Source organism: Grammomys surdaster, unplaced genomic scaffold (genome assembly GCF_004785775.1).
Source record: "Grammomys surdaster isolate TR1022 unplaced genomic scaffold, NIH_TR_1.0 255, whole genome shotgun sequence".
Classification (NCBI taxonomy): domain Eukaryota; kingdom Metazoa; phylum Chordata; class Mammalia; order Rodentia; family Muridae; genus Grammomys; species Grammomys surdaster.
The window spans coordinates 7,608,611-7,614,985 of record NW_021604696.1 but is presented as its reverse complement, the minus strand read 5'-3'; the positions used below and the strand labels follow the sequence as shown (position 1 = coordinate 7,614,985).

At 44.6% G+C, this 6,375-nt stretch overlaps 1 non-coding gene across 1 annotated transcript; it reads right to left on the bottom strand.

The window, feature by feature from the left end:
• Nucleotides 1-2,409: 2,409 nt before the first annotated feature.
• On the bottom strand, nt 2,410-2,554 carry LOC114627637. Its single transcript, XR_003712386.1, has one exon. It is a non-coding gene; the product is annotated as a small nucleolar RNA SNORA48 (small nucleolar RNA).
• Nucleotides 2,555-6,375: the final 3,821 nt, after the last annotated feature.

Below are 6,375 nucleotides of genomic sequence, written 5' to 3'. Positions count from 1 at the left end.
GACAGGATGGAAAGGGAGTGGGAGCCAATGTTTCTCAGGTTCTGTCTTCCTAAGCCTCCGGGGACCTTTATCATTCTCCACACTCCTTATATAAGGAAAAGATTAGTAATTTAGACACCAGCCATAATCCTGCCAACAGTAATCTAACCACAAACAGTCTAAATCTTAAAAAAAAAACAAAAGACACTCTAAATGACAATATATTATCAGGTAAGACAGCAGTAAGCCCAACGATCCCTTAGTTGCCCTCAAGCTACCTCAAAAGAGCCAAATGCCTCCTCTAAGCCAAATACTGTCTTTTCTCTTAATACCACACAGAGTCTACCTTATGCATAGTTTTCTTAAACTTCCTACTCATGATTCCGTTTTGCCTGAGAAACTTTTACATGACCCCATACCTATAGGTAGTCTGTACAAAATAGGTATACAAATCAAATACTTATGGATAATCATATTCATAAGAAAACTTATTTTAAAAGAATCATTTGATATACACACAATTTTGCTACTTATTAAAAAGCAAATTTGCATACTGCGATAAATGTGTTTATTTTACATAAAGAATTAAGCTTTGTGGACATGGTGGTTCATACCTTTAATCCCAGCACTACCTAGTCAGAAGCTGGTAAAGCTCTGAGGAAAAGGTCAGCCAAATCTACCTAGTGAGACCATGTCTCTACTTACCATACTCCCCTCCCCCCAAATTAACTCTTGGCTGTCAGATACTATAGGGTATGTAAAGCATCTCCAATATAGCCAACATTTTATAGAGCTGATCAATATTCTGATTTTATATTAGTCAATGCCAAGAATACCATCTCACACAGACACCTCATACAAAATGGCTGAAGGCTATTTAGGGCCATTTCAGAAATTGTTGTTTGGGGGAAGTGTCCTAATCCCGAGCCAAAATTCTTCTAATGATGGTTTTCTAAAAATACAAGTCAACCATTCAAACGGTAAGTTTAAAATCAAATAGTCAAACCTAGTGTTATCCACAAGATACCCCACAGACAGGTGCTGAGGCACCGTGGCAGGTAAGAGCAAAAGACAGTATGTCCAGTAAAAAACAGTGTGATTCGTAATGTCCAAATAGTCTTGAATCTAAGCTGGGGTACTTCTGGGACCATTCATTGGTGTCATGTGCTTTGTGCAAAGTGCCTGTGTTGTGTGCTAGGAACCTAGTCTTCCAGGCAATGACGTGTGGTCTCCCGATGCCACATGGTCCTTGAAGTCATTACACATTTGATTGCAAATTTTTTTGTCACTGTGTGTTCAGAAATCTTTATTGTTGCCAAGTTTTTGTGACCCTTGTAATGGGCCCCCAGACCTTAGCATAACTGACTCCATGATGGGGGGACCATTCAGGCCATAAAACTCAGCATCTAGACACCACCACCTACTACAACTAAAATAGAGACCTAATCCATCAAAACCTATAGTTCTGGGAAAGCACTAACCTTGTTTTTTATCTTCTGCAGTTCTGCTTCTGGCTAACTATTCTTGTTAAGTGAAGTATGTTAATACAAGACATGTTTTTATGCTTAAAAGCCCACCCTGGGGAAGGCTCTGTGCTACACTTGGATTTCGAACACACAGCTCACCTGTGCCCAGCTCTACTGTGTTGCCCAGGTGAGGTGCAGAGCCCACTCTCCTGAGCGCTGCAGTGGGCCAGGGGCAAGGCCTGCTCACTCTTTCTCATGACCCAGAGGTTAGCTCTCTCGACTGCCTCCAGTAGCAAGGGGCAAGGTGGTGGATGGCAACCCTGCCTCATGACCCAAGCCACCTCATGGCAGAGGAGAGGCGAGGCCAGCTCTCCCTCATGCCCTTGGGGCTGACTCATCCTTGTTCTACTAGACTGCCCAGCCGAGGTGCAGGGCCTGCTCTCCTAAGTGCTGCAGCTCCCTCATGACCCTGTGGTCTGGGTGGGAGTGGCTGGGATCTCACAGTGGCCACTCACAACAGGCTACTCCTCTCCACTCAAGGCCACCCTCGAGTTTCTAGTTCCATCTCCCTTCAGAATGCTCAAGCTGCTCTGTTTTTCTTTCTCTCCCATCTATTTACCACATACTCACACACTGCGGTGGCTCCTGCTGCAGGCTGGCCACAGGGCTGCGAACCCCTGGGTGACAGTCTGGTATGTGTGGGGTGGTGGTAAGTGGGTACCTGTGCTATGCACCCACTGTGCTGTGCTGTCTACTGGAAGGTAGATCTGTGGGTAGCATGGTGGTCCATAGGTCTTTGCGTGCATGGTGGTAAGCAGGGTTCTGCGTGTCTATGGCCTGCCTGTGTCATGAGGCAGAGGTCAGACTTGTGGACATCTTTCCTTGCCTGCACTTCGTAGCATAGCAAAACACAAGTCTCTATCTTCCTCCTCCAATGCTGCACTGCCTGGATTTGATTTGGTGTTTATGCGTCTTAGGCATAAAACAGCTTTGGCCACCAAGCCAGGCATCAAGCTAGGATTAACAAAAGACTGCTGTCCGCTCTGCCCTTAACTGATGTAAGAACAACACCAACAACAAGGTGTTTCTTTGTCCATTGTAAGGCGGCAGGGATTGGGGATGTGAAGTGGAAACTTAAGCGTTCTTTGGAAAGTCGATTGGATGGTGTTTTGCTGGGGCAAACATGTGAAGGAACATTTAGCTGAAGCAGACACAGGAAAGAGAATGTTCTGCTAAAGCAAGCACATGAAAAGACACATGATGAAGGATTCTGGATTCTATGCTAACAACATGCATGTATTAGTCCACCTTATACTATAGAGTTGAGCTGCATTTGATGGAACTCCATAGAGAGAAAAGCACCAAAAAACTTCTGGTGGTGTGCTGTAGTTTCTTGCTGCTTCTGAGGATTCGGGCTGATGAGCAGAGTGATGTCAGCTGAGACAGATGAATGTGCTAAGACAAGACCCGTGCTGAGACAAGACTCATGGAGGACATGTGATATTTGAAGAGGGTATAAAAAGGCTCCACGGACAGTAACAGAGGCTTGCTTATAGAGCTAGCTGTGTAACGCTTGTGGGTCTCATGTCTTCGCTGATCTTCGCTTCCTAAGAGAGGCACAGCTGAGAACTCCTGGCATTCCTGTGGCCCTGATCCTTCCTGCTGACATATGCCAAGGCTGAGGCCTGGCTGTCTCTGCTAAGTAGTGCCACCACCACTGCTGATTCGTGTTTGCTATCCCGACTCTACTAAACTGGACTGCTGGGGTTTCCGTGAAGTGTTTGTGAGTGGATCGAGCTGCCACTGCCTGCTAACTTATGAACTGAACTGCTGATTTCCAGACAACACAGACAGGAGTTGTTTCAAAGAACCTTCCTAAACAGGCCCACTTCCCCTGTATCCTTTCTTTTCCACTACCTCTGGTGGGTGGTGGGTTACAAGGGAGGTTAAAGCATTTAAGAACCATCACTGAAAATAGGTTTTGAAAAAAATTAAAGTTACGGGGCAGGGGGGAGACGATCATGGGGGTGAGTTTCTTTTTTTTTTTTTTTTTTTTCACACCTTTTTTTTTAATATTTATTTATTTATTATATATGAATACATTGTAGCTGTCTTCAGACACACCAGAAGAGGGCATCAGATCTCATTACAGATGGTTGTGAGCCACCATGTGGTTGCTGGGATTTGAACTCAGGACCTCTGGAAGTGCAGTCAGTGCTCTTAACCACTGAGCCATCTCTCCAGCCCCGGGGGGGTGAGTTTCTGTTTCCATCTTAAATCTGTTACTTAATGATTCTGCCTGGGTGCTTATATGTAAAATGAGATATAATGGTAATCCTCACGGAATTGATTTGATGAGCATTCAGTGAGTTTAGCATGTGGCATTAGCACGGTATGTTTAGTGGATCAGGAAGATTAGCTTCGTGACCCTGTGCGCCCCTCTCTCTATGGCTTGGAGCCAACAATTCCTGCTTTATGTTTATACAGAGAACGAGAAGAGACACTAAATGTCAAGTGTGACACATAGTGGTGGCTCAACCTTTTGTTCTCTTCCCTGGTAACTAAGTAGCACTTTATTTGCTGGGAACACCAGTTGATACCCATATCCTTGGCCTCCATATTCTAGCTAAAACAAGTACTGTAATGGAATCACAAATATTGTATAGAGTCATTCTTTGGTACCTAACACTTAACCTAATTCTTTCTTGACCCAGTAAGTTTAAAAATGGCCAAAGGTCAACATGAGTTCCTGGGTACAAAGTTGAGCAGCTCAATAAATGTGGGTTGAATTTAATATGATTTTTGCTATAAATGACTGTTCTCAGTCTTCAAGGAAGACTTACACTTCTGCATTCCTTAAAAAATAAAAGAGGCAAATAATAGAAGTTTGGGGGGAAGAAACCTGTTCAGAATAGGAAAAAATGAGAGTAATTGAGCTGAAGAAATGGCTTGGTGGTTAGGAATTTCCAGCGGCTCTTACAGAGGACCCTGGTTTGTGAGCAACCATGTTGGGCTGCTTGCACACGCACGCGCGCGTGCACACACACACACACACACACACACACACACACACACGGGGAGGGGAGGAATGAAAACAAATCTTTTAAAACAAGAGTAATGCTTTGGAAACTTTCATAGCTCTCTGGAGGGATCAAGGCATGGGGCTCCAGAGAGCATCTGTGTACCTGTGTTGAGTGGCCAGTCCATTTTTTATTGGTTGGTTGGCTCATCTTCAGAAGGACACGATGCCACCAGCGTTCATTCTAGTGCCTGTGCTTCTGCTGGCTTCTGCTCTCTTCCCCTCTGTATCAGTGGCTGCTGTTAGCAGTTCTGATTCCCTACTGAAGCCACCTCTCTCCTTTATCCTCCTTTATTCACCCCTTCACTCTCCTCTGATAGGTTCGGATGTGTCGGCCCAAGGCCCACCCATTCTGCATGCTCTGACCTCCTGAAGCTGCTACTGTGTTTTCCTGGACGGCTGCAAGAATTCTGTGATGACTCTAAACCCTTTGTAGAGGGGAAGATATGGGAAGAAAATGACAACCTTTGATTTACCAGACTTAGAACCAGTAGTTATAGAATTTGCAACGCCAATGGGATTTGCTAATCCCGCAGGCATGCTGAGGAGAACTATGTGTTTATCCTTAGGGGATAAGCAGTCTGTGGTCCACTCTGACTATAACTGAGAATCTTCTTCTATGGAGATTAGAGAAGCAGTATCACTGGTTTTTAGTGGCCTCGGTGGCTCTCCTTAAGTTACTGAGAATTTCTCTAATCCCTAGGGCTTCCCATTTGTGTACAACTCTAACTTGAATGAATATACAATAAATGTTTTTTCTGTATTATTATCCTTCAAATTCCTAATTTTAATGCCGGATCATCACAGGACACGGAGCTCACATCACATGGAGCAGTTACTCATCCAGGTCAAACTTGTGGTGTAGGCTGCTGCCTAGGTTTAACCACATGGACCTGATTTCCTCCTGACTGCCCCTGAAATGTCTAGAAACCGCCTCATGATTATCCCCGAGGATCTTATTGGACCCAGCCCTCTTTCTCTAAGCTTGGACCCATGCCTTGGTCTCCACCCCACCTTCCTCTGATGTATTGTTTGTCCCATAGTGCACTCTGTCTGGCTGACAGGACCTGGCAGGCAACCAGAAGCCAGAAATGGAGGTCTGGTCAGAGCAGGCTGCTTTCAAAAGACGATGAGCCGACCCAGCCACCGGCTGTTCTGTGGGGAATGTTGTCCTTAGTATTTGATTGCATTGGCTTCCTAGAGCTGATGAGTATTTCCCAGCCTCCCTATGCTTCTCATTTTGGGAAATAATTTGATCCACTCTCGAGTTTCAATAGCTGCAATGTCAACTGAAAAATTATATCTAGAGCTTCATAGAAAAGTAAACAGAACCCTCCCATGGGCTCCCACCTATCTACCCTGCACCTATCTATTCCTTTGGAAATATAGCCAAGCATTTGTTTCTAAGGCCAGATGGTGCAGAAGTCGTGGTAAGGCCGTGGACTGTTGCAGTCTTTACAAAGAGTACTGTGTAATGTATTTCAGGACCTCCCTGGGAATCCTCCCTTCCTCTCCCAGGAGTTCATCCTAAAGACATGACCAGATGTGCAGCAAATTTCATGTGCAAAAATATCACACAGAATTTCTGTACTGAGAAAACTGGGGACAGACTAATTACATCAGGATTACATCAAAACAGTGCCTCAAGTCAGCCAGATATCATACAGCTAGTAATGTATGGCTTTGAGTAATATTTGTAAGATAAAAGATATTCTAAAATTTTCTAAGAATGTTTCTGGAGTGAGGTATGGTATTAGCCAGGGTTCTCTAGAAGTAAAGAATGAGGGGGTAGGGGAAAGAGAGAGAGAGAGAGAGAGAGAGAGAGAGAGAGAGAGAGAGAGAGAGAGAGAG